This window comes from Octopus sinensis, linkage group LG13 (genome assembly GCF_006345805.1).
Source record: "Octopus sinensis linkage group LG13, ASM634580v1, whole genome shotgun sequence".
In the NCBI taxonomy this organism is placed as follows: Eukaryota; Metazoa; Mollusca; class Cephalopoda; order Octopoda; family Octopodidae; genus Octopus; species Octopus sinensis.
The window spans coordinates 32,501,863-32,516,862 of NC_043009.1; positions in this window are offsets into that span (position 1 = coordinate 32,501,863).

Sequence of the window (15,000 nt, forward strand, 5' to 3'; positions counted from 1 at the left end):
GGTTACACATGTATTGTTAAATAGATGATAGTATTGCATTAGGTTTCAGCTTCAAGATTAACGGAAATATGTAACTGATATGTGACGTATATTTGCCATTTAAACCCTAAGGGGTTAGCCAAATTTAAATGGCAAATGTTCGTCACGATATGTTGCAGCTACTGTTTATAACTCGCTCTAAGATTTATTATTGTAACTGATATATTTTCCAAAAAAAAGATATATATGCATTCATAGCATATACACATGCATACAAACAAACACACGCACATGTGTGTGTGTGTTTGTGTTTGTGTGTGTGTTGAATACACTTACACGTCGAAAAGCAGGTATTACACACCTGAGAATCACTCGTTAACCCATACGAAGAAAAGTGTAATTCTAATTCATCCTAACCTTTATTTGCTTCCGCCTTTTATATGCCTCGTTTATTATATCATATATTTTACTTCTCTTTTTACACGTAGATTCCCGAAATATATCATTCCCCTTCTACACAAAAGTATGATTTTGTAATTAGCCTACATAGCTTGATTACATGTAGTGGAGTTTCCCTCTTTCGTTTTCCCTAATCTTCAAATAATCTACCACCGTTTTCCTGCGACGCAAATGTCAGAAGTAGAAATGCTTTTATCACCTAAATGTACCGCTTCAAAAATGTTCTTATTTTGAAGGAATATGGGATACATCAGACATGAAAACGATGACATCGGTACCGTGGCATAATCTTTATTGGTTTTTAAGTATAGATATGCTATTCTATATCGTTTTTCGAAGGCATGTAGATATACATGTGTGTGTGTGTGGTGGGGTGTAGTTGAAAGATATGAAAACACACATGTAGACACACGCATAAACGCAGAAAAAAACATGAAGAAAGATTAAAGACTAAAGCAAATATAAATGCTTGTAATTCAAAATAAATCAATTCGTATAATCGGGATATACGAAATTCCGTTATGTCCTTGAAGAACATTTCTATGTCTTCTCATAAGATTGCGAACTCTCTTGCAACAGAGAAGAATCTTGAAACCCTTTCATTTCTTTTTGACAAAAAGCGTAGGGTTCAAAGGGTGTGTTTCTTAAGACGTAGAAGTTTCTATAAAGCCAAAAGCTGAACTGAGAAACTTCAACGGACGCAGCAGCAAGGTAACTAATATAAATCCGTTTGCGAAACTCCTTGTTACATTGCAATACTTAATGTAATAATTCCTAACGTTGACTTTGGCCTATCATTCGAACCCGTTATTGTGTTTTATTATATATTTACCAATATTGTCTTTCCTAATGCTTATGTAATCAAAGTTTAAATTTAGAAATCGAATCCGATCTCCTCTGGTTTTGAACACCAAAGTTTAATGAAAGTAAAGAAATATTGTCGCACATCCCCTCCATCAATTTACACCAAATACTAGAAAATTTCGGGATCTTGTGCGTAGAATAGAAAATAATTTTCTACTCTAGGCACAAGTTCCGAACTTTTGGGCGTGGAAGCCAGTGGATTACATCCAGCCCGAGTACGCAACTGGTACCTAATTTATCGACCCCGAAAGGACGAAAGGCAAATTCGCCCTCAGCGGAAATGGAACTCAGAACATATAGACAGATGAAATACCTATTTCTTTACTACCCACAAGGGGCTAAACACAGAGGGGACAAACATGGACAGGCATACGGATTAAGTCGATTATATCGACCCCAGTGCGTAACTGGCACTTATTTAATCGACCCGGAAAGGATGAAAGGCAAAGTCGACCTCGGCGGAATTTGAACTCAGAACGTAACGGCAGACGAAATACGACTACGCATTTCGCCCGGCGTGCTAACGATTCTGCCAGCTCACTACCTTCAATTACTAGAAAATTATTCACATAATGGTTGTTGTTTGTTTGCTGCTATTTGCAATTGGATCAGAGGTTTTCAAATCCGCTGTTTTCCGTGAAGACTATGTTTTCTAAAAGAATTACCTGGTTAAGTATATAAAATATATCACAACAGTTGACACTTGATTTTCTTCTCCAATATTCTCAGTTAAAATAAAGTATAATCAATATTAAAGCAGCACTGCAATTGGTTTGCTTCTATTTTGTAATTTCATTCATTTTATATTTTTAATTAAGAAAATAATTAAAAATATGTTTTCACATTATCTAAAACATCATTTAATTTCATACACTAATTTTGTTTTAAAAAATACTGTAAATCTTATAAATTTCGAGAATATTAAACTTGATTGATTAATCGATTGATTAATATCGGTCATTCAAATGTAAATATATCAGATAATGGATCGCATTAAACTAATGCTGCTGTGACCTTCAGCTGATTTTCGTCAGTTTAAATAATAATTAAAAGTCTATCCTAATTATATGTTCCCATCATCTAGACTGCATTGCTGCAAATTAACAGCTAACATAGAAAACACTTTAGTGTTGCAACAGCTTCAACCAAGGTTGAGCCCAAGTCCTCCAGGGAAGATGACTTCGTCAGTAATCTTAGATACTTCTTTAAAAAGTTTATACAACTGTTGCAATATTGGATAAAAGTAATCGAAGAATTATTCCATTTAATCGTATCTAGTAATTAAGTTGGTACTAATTTCATACCTGTCCTAAGTTATAACTTTAAGATGAAGCAAACTACGCGATGCTCTCCTTCGAATATATATAATGATTTTGAACCAACGCTGATTATATATATATATATATATTGAGAGAGAGAGGGAGAGAAAGAGAGGATAAATAAATAGATAGATAGATAGATAGATAGATAGATAAAATACTTATATAGATACACATCATGAGGAATATATATATATATATATATATGTATATATATATATATATATATATATATATATATATATATATATATATATACTAGCAGTATAACCCGGTTTGTTTTTTAGTTGCGCTCAAAACGGCAGACTTTGATGTCGCTTTAACAAAGTTTTGAAATAGTTTCAATCTTTTTTGAAAAGTAAAACTTTTGCATTATGTAGCTTGTTATTCTCTTTAAGTGAACATTTTTCTGGTTGAAATACACCGAAAAATGGCGACACAAAAGTAAAAAAATCGTAAAAAATAGGAATTTTCATACAAAAAAGCACCTTTTTGATGTAAATAATTTGTGGTCTTAACCTTGTCCGATTTGAATTTTTGCTTCTACGAAATAAAGAACAAGCCTTCTTCTATCATACTCTCAATTTTGGTCAACTTGTGCCGCAGGGTCTCGGAGGAGATAGTGTTGGTTTGAGGCTACCTAACCTGCCACACGCACACAGACAACTTCAGCTTTATATGTATATATTGATCATATCGATCATTTTTTTCTGACTTTGCTCGCATTGATGACATAGATATATCAGTTTATAAAACATCGTAAGTTGCAGGGCTGCTGACTCTGAATTCAAACAGAAATCTATGCAGGTGAATATAAAGTAACGTGTGTACAGGTATATTTCAAGTGTTATTGCTCTTCCAGATTACCCGCAACGTAAATTGATCCATCCGGTTGTGTTACTCCTTTAAATTTAGTGACTATTTAAGGAACATGTTCGCAGACAATCGCTGGATTGGACGTTGTGTCAATGACAGAGCAACAGTTCTTGAAATATACTTTACACTCGTTACCTATTTTCAATCTTCAATTGCATAGTTTAGATAGACATATTCGTATACGAAATGTGATGACTTCTAGTGTTTTTTTGTTTTTTGTTTTTCCAGTTTCAGCTCTTGAGCTGTGGCCATGCTGGGGCACCGCCATTGTGGTGAAAGAGTACAGCAGGGATCACCACCCCCTGCCGGAGCCTCGTAGAGCTTTTAGGTGTTTTCGCTCAATAAACACACACAACGCCCGGTCTGAGAATCGAAACCGCGATCCTGCGACCGCGATTCCGCTGCCCTAACCACTAGGCCATTGCGCCTCTGTTGTCTTGAAATCGTATAGAAAATCTATAGAGGTAAACCTAAAGTAAAAATATCGCACTGCTAACACAAAGTAGGTCACAAGTATTGAGTTAAAATCCTATAATATGCTTGGTAGTATAGTATGGTTGCAAAACAAAATACTGGGTCCTTCCCACAATGACCATCATTTTTAACTTGTTTCATATATGCCACTCTGTCTAGAAACCTGTTTATCTGGCGCCCAATATAGAACTGTGATGAACAATAACTTGGGACCGTACCGAAAGATTTCATAGTGCTTCCTTAAGCTTAGTAATATTGTTAGCCTAGAGTGCCAACAGAGGACTTATGAAGTATTTTGCCTGGATTCTTTTCTACATTATGCATAAGGCCCGAAATTTTGGGGGAGGGTTGGGGACAGTCGATTAGATCGACCTCAGTACGCAGCTGGAACTTAATTTATCGACCCCGAAGGAATGAAAGGCAAAGTTGACCTCGGCGGAATTTGAACTCAGAACGTAATAACAGACGAAGTACCGCTAAGCATTTCACCTGACGTGCTAAAGATTCTGCCAACTCGCCGCCTTAAAAACATTTACTTCTATTGAAGCAAGTATTGTCAAGGCTACACTTATCCTTTGAATTTCCAATAAAACTGAAGCATGTACAATATTCACCTAAGTGCGATGCTTTTTTTCTCTCAACACAAATTCGATCATACTTTAGCTTTTTAATGCGTAAAACATTAAATATACTTTTATCATGCAGATGACATCTGACACTTAATTAAATACATTAGAGTAATTTGTCTGCTTTCTTTATAGCTTGAAGTAATTTTCTTTTATTTCTCAGCAATGTACACTAAAATCGATTCCATGAGATGAAAAAAACCAGAAAATAAAACAATCATATGACTTCTTTATTTGAGAATCTGGGTTTCATGTTCGAACCACTACGCAGTTCTTTGAGGTAACGACTTCTGCCATAGACTTGGGTAAACAAGAGCCTTGTGAGTGACGTTTATGATAATAAATCTGTAACAGGAGCTATTAGCATTATATATTGGGTGAGGAAGTAATAGACCTAATCCTGCATAAAGACGAACACCTAACCCTTGTATTACTGTACCAGAGTCCACCCTACTGCAAACAAATAAATCTAAGTATAATGATTCCAAGAAATAAATACGTGACATGTTAGCAAGATATTTTATGAGCAGTGGGGAATGCTTAACGTAGTTACAGAGATACATAAGCCGAATGAATACCCTTTCATATCTTTGCAGAAGAAAGTTGATCTACATCAGCAGAAGTAGCGAGTTTACCTTATAAAGCCACTAAGTCTATGAGATTTCAGGGACTTCGTCAGCACTGAACATCACACAGAAGCAATTTCTTTTCTTTTACTTTCAGGCATTATGTTTTCGTTTTTGTTTTATTTCCTTTCTGAGCTGTTCATATTTGTCCACAACTTGTTTGGCTATAAACCAATGAAAATGGAAATTAGCGAAGAATGAATACGATGAGCAATAATTTGCAAAACACCGTAAAGGAAAATCCCAATTGCCTCACTCTTATTGTGTATCCTGTCTCAGAAAAAGGATCTGTGTCTTTCTAATCCAAGGACAAATGCATTATCAGCATTATTGCAGGCAGCAGCATCATAACAGCACCATAACAACAACAGTATATTTGCTATAAACGTTATGAAGTGATAATAAAATTATCTGGGTATAATTTCCTTCTAAGAATAATTTTTAAAACACATTACAAATGACAAAATGAACCTTAAATTTACAGCCTCGCCACTACCATACCACATTTACAACTACAGCTTCAACAACTAATACTAACACCATTAATAATAACTATAGTAAGGCGGTGAGATGTAAAAAATCATTAGCATACCGGACGAAATACTTTGTAGCGCTTATTCTTACTCTTTAAGTTCTGAGTTCAAATTCCGTCGAGTTCGATTTTGCCTTTCATCTCTTTCGGAGTATTTAAAATACGTATCAGTTGCGCACTGGGATAGATGATATTGACAATCATTTCCTTCACTAAAATCTCCATCCTTTGTACCTTTAATGGAAACCATTATGAATAACTATACAACACTCCAGCTTCAACATTACTCTCTTTCTTAATCCCACCCAGCGCATTTCATACCGCTACCACAATTATAAGTATTGATAGGTATGTATGGAGTTCAGAGCAATTTGGTCGAACGCTTAAAAAGGTCTCTTTCCAGCTACAAGGTCCCGAGTCCAATCCGCATCGGTGTGCATCTTTATAATTTTATTTGCTGTGATAGTCTGTACAGTGACTGAATAGTTCTATCTCTACAGAAATGTAATTGCTTTAAACCTATCCCGACGTTATACTATTCACATCAACGCTCGATACTCTATACGTGAAGCATTGTTCTCAGCTCTTATAGGTTTTCGTATCATTAGCTCTGGTTGACTCATTTATTACATGATTTAACTTAAACATAACAGTTCTGTCATTTCCATTCAGCTGATTAAACTGTTCGTTGTTTTCAGATCAATACTCTTAATCCATTCAAAAAGTAAAGGATTAGAAGTATACCTTTTTTTCTGCTTCCAAGTTAATCCATCAGATATCCTACCACATCTTTTTGAGCGTGATAACGTCGTTTGTCTGATTTACTGTACATCCTCCAAATCCTGGCGGTTCCTCTCCTGGATGTTGAGAAAGCTTTCTTGTGTGTTTTTAAAGAAGCTAATATTCTCTAGTTTGTATTTTAATTTTAGTCGTATTATCTAATCATTCTAATCGTGATGGATCAACAGAATCAATTCAGATAAATGGAACATTAAATAGAAAACATTAATTTATTAACATACACAAACAACTACTTAAATATAATCGATAAATTCACAAATATGCCCCTTCTCTTTCACAAATCAACAAGTTATTCGTCATATGCACTGCTTAAAGCTTTGTGTTTATTAGAATTAAGTTATAGTTTGAACACCATGACTCTATTTATTTCATTTTTAATATTGCTTGAACAAACATTTTCTAAGCGTACTTTTTTAACAAAAGGGATATGTACCCATTATGTTTCGAACGTCACTGCATAATAGGACCTGGTTGTTTTCTTTTTCTTCTAAAACTACTAATTATTTATAAAGCTCTAATAGATTGTCTTTTATTTTGAAATATTGTACGCAGTTTTGTATGAGTGTACAGACGATTGTGTGTATATGCATAAACATGAGCGCGCGCATGTGTGTGTGCGTTTGTAATTTGCTTTTGTAGTTTCTTTAATAAGTTTGCCCAAGTTAATTAACTTCGACAAGCAACTAATATTGAGAGATATCTGATAAAATCCCAAGAGTTTTTAATGAGTTAAAACAAAGTAAACTCAGAGGGAAATAGCTTAAACTTTGACCGAAAACACTGAGATAAAGATAGAAAAATTCAGTATGGGGAAGTAGAAAAACAAATGAACGCTTCTAATATGAAACAGAAAATACTACAGAAAATATGGCAGAAAGTATTGGATTCTGATGAAAAAGAAAATTGTGCGCGTCTTATATTTTTCAAAGGCAGAATATTTTTAATGAAACTGTGCAATTAATTCGATATTAATTAACTCCGATCATGCAACAAGAAGACATTTGAAGCAGCGATTTCACTCATCAATAATGTTTGGAGAGTCATTTAAACAGGAACATTTTAGGTTTCTAAAAGCACACTTTTCATAACTACAGAGGAAAGGCGAGGCTGTAACTTTCTTTTATGTACAAACTCTAATCAACTCTCGTCCAATATTAATACTGTAGTGGCTGATGTGGTAAGGTTAGTTATTTAATTATTTTTAACTAATTAAGTTTCACTACTTATCTTCAGTTTAGTGGATCAGAGAAATGATTATATCCGACATGATTTACTATCAACTTCATTTTATGTTCAACATAGACTACACTTACTTCCAATTATGCACAAAGTATTCCCCTTTGTTTTACTGTTCAAAACAAAACAAGTAAATATGGCTGAGGTTTCTTATTTGTTGTGCCATATGTAATTGTGTTTGAGTTTCTGACTAGGTAAAGCATATCGTTCATATATCTGTAACGGAGTGCAACACAGTGAAATGGGTATAAGCACATTAACATAGACTTTATGATGAAAGAAAATACAGTTTGCTGTATTTAAGACTTATGGTTATTTATCTGATAGGAGACTTAGTTTTTAACGAAGAGAAAATAAAAAAAAAAACAAAGAACAACAAGATGAAGACTAAAAGGAACAAGGATAAGAAAAAGAAGACGACAAAAGGGAGACGATGGAAAAGGAGGAGGGGAAGAAGAAGAAGAAGAAGAAGAAGAAGAAGAAGGAGGAGGAGGAGGAGGAGGAGGAGGAGAAGAAGAAGAAGAAGAAGAAGAAGGAGAAGAAGAAGAAGAAGAAGAAGGAGAGGAAGGAGGGTGCGACGGGTGGCATCAGAAATGAAAAAAGATAAAAAATTAAGGAGAAAGAAAAAAACGAAGGAAAAGAAGAAGGATGAGAAGACGACGAAAATGAGGAAAACGATGAAGCTGTTCCCACCGATGCTGCTGCTGAGGGTAATAATGATGATGAGGAAGATGGGAATAATGACAATGCTGTGGTAACGAAAATGGTGGGTCTGGTAACGACGACAATTATGATGATGATGATGATAATGACGACGATGATGATGATTGTGATATTGTTGTTGTGGTGGTGGTGTTGGTGGAGGATGATGTGGGAATGAGTGCATCGACTGCATTAACGTGGCTGCAATGTGTGATAAGTGTATTTTTTATCAAGCAATATATCCTGTTCTGTATAAACGTAAACTTCAAACAGCATTCCCTACTCCTGAGATAAGAATCGCTTAGAAAAGCAAAATTAATCACGTTGTAACAGCTGTTATTGCATAGTGTCAGTTAATTTTGCTAGAGATCTGTAGAACAAGGGACAGTAATTAAATGTCTAATATATTAAAACCTGCCGCAGTGGGTACTCGATGCTAATGTGTGTGTGTATGTGTGTGTGAAAGCTTTTAAGCTCTAATAGTTGATATTCTGCACAGTAGTTGAGCAGTACACATTTTCTTTCGGCGCTATATATCATTCCATTTATTTTGCTTTGTACACTGTTCCATTAACGTGTTCATCCATAATGGAAGGCTTGGTGTGTTATTTTACAAATTTGCATATTTCCGTATGACTGCTAATGCAATTATTATTATTATTATTACTATTATTATTACTATTATTATTATTACTATTATATTATTATTATTATTATTATTATTATTATTATTATTATTATTATTATTATTAGGTCTTTTTTTTTTTGGCAGCAGATTGCGTACTATTTATGTTGTCCCTCATCTGCTAGGTGGATGTGAACACGAAGTTCATTCAAAAAATGTGTTGATAGAATTGCTATTTGAAGCGATTTACCTATCGCTTATCATGCTGGTAGTGTCTCAAAATGATGAAATTTCTATATAAAAAACATAATCTGGAACACAGGCAAATATACGCTTCTTCCTTATGTATTGAGTTCTTCGTTCACTTTCACTTCAACAATATTTAGTTTGACCACAAATCTACGATGAAGCTGGCTAAATACAAGCTTTCTCTAGAATTGTCTCTTCTATTTGCCAAAGAAATGAACAAAACAGCATTCGTCATCATACTTAAATAATATATTGTGCTTTTACTATCACAGTTTTATTCGATTGTTTATTTTTCTACATACATTTATTTCCCAAAGTATCTGAACGTAAACATCAACATTTTATTTGGAGCATCATTCCAATCACCAGAGTTGTGCCGCTTCAGCGTTCTTTTTATTAAAGGGGATGATTGCAAATTTATCGTAACGGTTGAACCAATGGCTAGTCAGACTATTCAGTGAAGAAATCTCTACAGTAAGTTGACTTAAAGTTTATTTATCCTTCGTAGATATTTTACGAGAAGTTGCGAGGTACAACCCAATTGCTGAGAGATACTTATGTCACAGGTCACGGTCTTCTCACAAAACATGAGAAGTGAGAGTATGTATATACATGGATATATATAAATATATATATGGGGTGGGTGTATATATATATATATATATATTATATTTATGCAGAGGAAGGTAAGTAGGTAGGTAGGTAGGTAGGATGTAGGTAGGTAGGTAGGTAGGTAGGTAGGTAGGTGCTGAAATCCCACGCCAAGCTGCATTAGACGTTGAATGCAAATATCGGAGCGGGTGCCAAAGGATATTTCGTCAGATGCTCTAAACTTTTTTCCAGCAATGTAACGTTTGTGTCATATACTTTATTTATTGACGGGAATGTATAAAATACAGAGATGGAGTGATACCCAAAGCTCATAGATACGTAACAAATGCCAAATATTGCAAGTTTATCTCTGTTAGGAATTAAAGTTTTCTTAAGACAAGAATTAAATGTCAAAAAAGACCAGGCTGCTGTAGTAACGTATATTTGTACCAGATGAACGTACACACACACACACACACACACACACACATATATATATATATATATATATATATATATTCAGATGAATATGGTACTTAAGTTAAAGGCACCAGAATTTCGTATGGCATTATCCATATAAATCTAATGGGGTGATTATAATCAAAATAATGTAGTACTTACAGTGTTTAATAAAATGAAGTAACATGAAACAATTGTACTACACTACATTGGATATCTTTGTTGCTTATTTTGATTATATATATATATATATATTGGTAAAAACGGTAAAATAACAAAAGAAAGAAAGAGACCTCAATATTATGTAAATAGAGGAAATTATCTGTAAAATAATATGTGACAATTATTTTACAGATATATATATATATATACATTATATATATACATATATAGATATACTCTATATATACACACACACATATATATATATATATTATATATATATATATATATATATATATATATATATATATAAATGTATATATGTATATATATATATGCATCTATACACACACACACGCATATATATATATATATACATACACACAAACACGCGCACACATATGTAGTTACTTCTTTTCGAACACGTGTCCATCGCCATCCATACCGTCTGCAAAATATAGATATGTGGAAAGTGTGTTTTATTTTTCCATTTCTCTTTATAGTGCTTCATTGAAATGTAACCTAAAATTGACATGAGATGAAAATTCACAAAAGCCTATCAGTAAACCTGGTAAGAATTGAACTGAAATGGTCAGTAGGTAAAAAGGATCAACATGGAAGTTGTTGGTAAAGTAATTCCACTCCATTCACTGCGGTTCTACTATTGATCTTTACTACATGGTTTTCTTTTCACTGAGCATAGCCCCCTGATTTTCAGGTTACAATATCTCATTCAGTCATTTTTCAGTGATTATGATGGATGTTACAACTCCGCGTTTACACCATTTGTCTTGGAATCGAGCGCGCGCATACATACATGCAATCATACATACATACATACATACATACATACATACATACATACATACATACATACATGCATATATACATACATACATAGATATTTCCGGATCGTGCCGACGATTTAATGATCCCCACGTTTTTTATATACAACACTGCACAGGCATAGAGACATATATCTCTTTCACGAACAAAGTCCTTTGTTAGCATACAAGCGATGTTGGTCTCATGGAGTTGCTTTTCGCAAGGACTCGACATAAGGAGGACCCAGAGTGGGCCAAATGCAAACATTTTGTTTTGAACAATAAATTTATGCAAAAACTCCATTGTTCGACACATTGGTCACTAAATGAATTCCGTTTCTTTTTTCATACATAACCAAAAGTTCTGCCAATAACAGCAGACGTCCATTTGAAGCTTAAGATATTTACTAATTGTATCATATTACAGCAGAGACAATATTTTTATAAATCAGCAGTAATGTTCGTAGAAATCTAATGTTTGGTAAAGAAATAATATTTTATATAATCAGAAGGTATGGTGCTTAATAAACAACATTAAACATTACATATTGGTAGGAAAGGAAATTATGAAACGAAAATTAAATCTGTTGAAATAATTTTGCCTAGACATCGTAGTAATGCAACAACTGTAATTCATTAATGAACTCTTCCAAATCCCCCAATGAAACAAAGCAACAATTAATGGCATATTCTTCTTTCATAATAATATTGAATTACAATTGATGTGACATTTTGTTTTCCGATTAATTCCAAAGGAGTGTGTTTCTTTATCTTTCGAACAATACTCATAGTTCTAGAGAATAACCTTAGTGACAATACAACAGAATTATATATAATTTAATATTTCATGGGTTTTAGCAATGCAAAATTGTTATTAACAAAATAGTCTCCAATTTGAATTGATTTAATATACAGTGATTGAATTTCAATTCATTGAAAAGCGTTGCTAATGAATGAAAGTCTCTTCTTATTCTTTAAGGATTGCTTCTATTATCTCCTAATCAGTGGCTCTTCTCTTTTTGGTTTTGTTTTATAATTTTTCTTATCTTTTTCTTGATTTATTTCTAATCATATTTGTTTGGCCGAAACCAAAAATATTAATTTTGAATAACTCCATAATGAATATTCGAGTAACTTCAGATAAAACTCAGATTAAAATGATGTAATATGTTGCCAAACCGAACCAAAGCTTATTCCTTTCCTACTGAATAAGTTATTACATGTTAATTGATATTATTATACCCTGATAATTCCATATATCTTTACATGCCAAACTGATACTGATCAAATGAGGAAGTTCCTTTATAATTGCTCAAACTTCTTGAAACAATAGCAAAATTTCCTTCAAATTACTCCCTTGCATCGTACATAAAGAGCGGACACAGTAGATAACGTCATTTTGTATAACACATAAAATGCTGACTGTTATAGCTTGGGACCCTCTGCCTGCTTCATAATATATGACTCGGAGCTGAACAACAATAACATATATATTACAATATATTTTCTGAGTGCGCAACAATACTCTATCTACCATTAGTAACGAATTTAAATGTGTGTTATTTTTTAAATCTATGACGATACTTTACATTGCTGCAAGGTCACCGTTTATTGGGGAGGGTTGAATGAAGTGGAACGATACCAACAAACATTACCTACTGTATATATTATTGATGTTATTGTTGCTCATCTGGTTCTTTCTGTTCTTCTATCAACATCATCATCATCATCATCATCATCATCACCACCATCATCATCATCATCATCGTCATCATCAACATCATCATAATCCTAAAGCATGTCTCCTGAATCCTAAAGTATGTCACTTAGATATTAAACCAGAAACTCAGAGTTTGTGCAGTTTTAGGATCGTTTACCTGCGCTTGAACCCACGTCTCATATTGCTACTAGATATCTGTACCTGCCTTGTCTCTGGATCATATCGCTAAATGGAGAGCTCCGGTAAATTGTTGTGCAAGCCTTACTAGAACAAAAAATTCAGGTTATCCAACGCCAGAAATAAATATACCGCTGAATACATAAACTTGTTTCTGTTGTTAATGCTACTGTTGAATTTATTGTTGTTAAAGTTGTTCTTGTTTTTGTTGTTGTTCAGCCTGATTTCAGACTTTCTAGCCAACATTATCTCCCAGGAATGCCTGGAAAATCTCCATTTTCCGATGTTTCCTTTCATAAGCTTGTTCGGTTTGATTGTAGGGGGCGTGCGTGTGTCAGGCACACATGAGAACCTTTTAGAGTACGGGATATATCGTTACAACTCTGCTTCAGTGTTATATATAACTAATACCCGTAGACGTGTTCCTCTTCATTAGAGCAATATTCTGGATAGAATAGAAAAAAGTTTTTACTTAACAATTTAGATGAAACAGAAATGGAATGTGGACAGAAAAAAGAACAAAATTTTGTCATTGTTAATTGTAATAATAGATTTTCTAATAGTCTGTAGAGTTACTTAATTCAAGACAACATAACGAAAAAAGGTGAGCATGACTAAGAGAGATATGACAATAAAACGATTACTTTCCGAAATGGCGAAAAAATGTAATACAAGAATGTGTGTATGTGTGTGTGTATGTGTGGTGGGTTAGTGAGTGTATGTGTGTGCGAGTGTGTGTCTGAGTGTGCAAATATATAGATAGACAAACAGACAGTCAAATAGATAGATAGATAGATAGATAGATAGATAGATAGATAGATAGATAGATAGATAGATAGATAGATAGATATGTAAATATTAACTTATATTTCGTCACAAAATATATAGCTACAAATACTCTCACCGAGAACGTATGCAAATATTAACTTATATTCCAATGCAAATTATGTTAAATGAATACATATGTGTATCTATATTATATAACCATGTGTGTGTGTGCGTGTGTGTGCTAATATGATTTTGAAAAACGTAGCATATAAAAAAATAAAGGAAATAGTTCCACATATTCAAACTTATTTCTGTTACGGCTGAGTAGCTGACATTATTGAAAAATAATATCTAATCATCGGAGTGTCTAGGAAATTTCATTTTACTTCAGACTAGACTTAAAAATGATTGATGTATTTAGTTATATGAACAATAAGCAAGTGTATAATATATAATTATAATTCTACATATATGTATTTATATATGCTCATATACATATATATATATATATATATATATATATATCTTTGTGCTTGAGTATACTCGGTGTGTGTGTGTGTGTGTGTAAACTTTAAGTTTCTTTTGCAGAAATACTACTAATAATAATAACTTGTCATTCATTTATTATACCTCGGCATCATTTTCAGTCTCCACCTCGCATCACGCACTCGTTTCAACGCTCTATATATTATATCATGGCATATCATATTTCATTATATTATATTATATTATATACGTACATACCTCTATGTGAATGTATATGTGTGTATATACATGTATATACACACACACATATTTTTATATAAAGAAAGAGAGAGAGAGAGAGAGAAGGAAATGCGTGTAGTATGTATACAATGCACGCAATTGTATACATACATACAAACTGGGCATACATATCTTTCTCTTTTTCGCTCTTCCTCTGTCTTTTTCC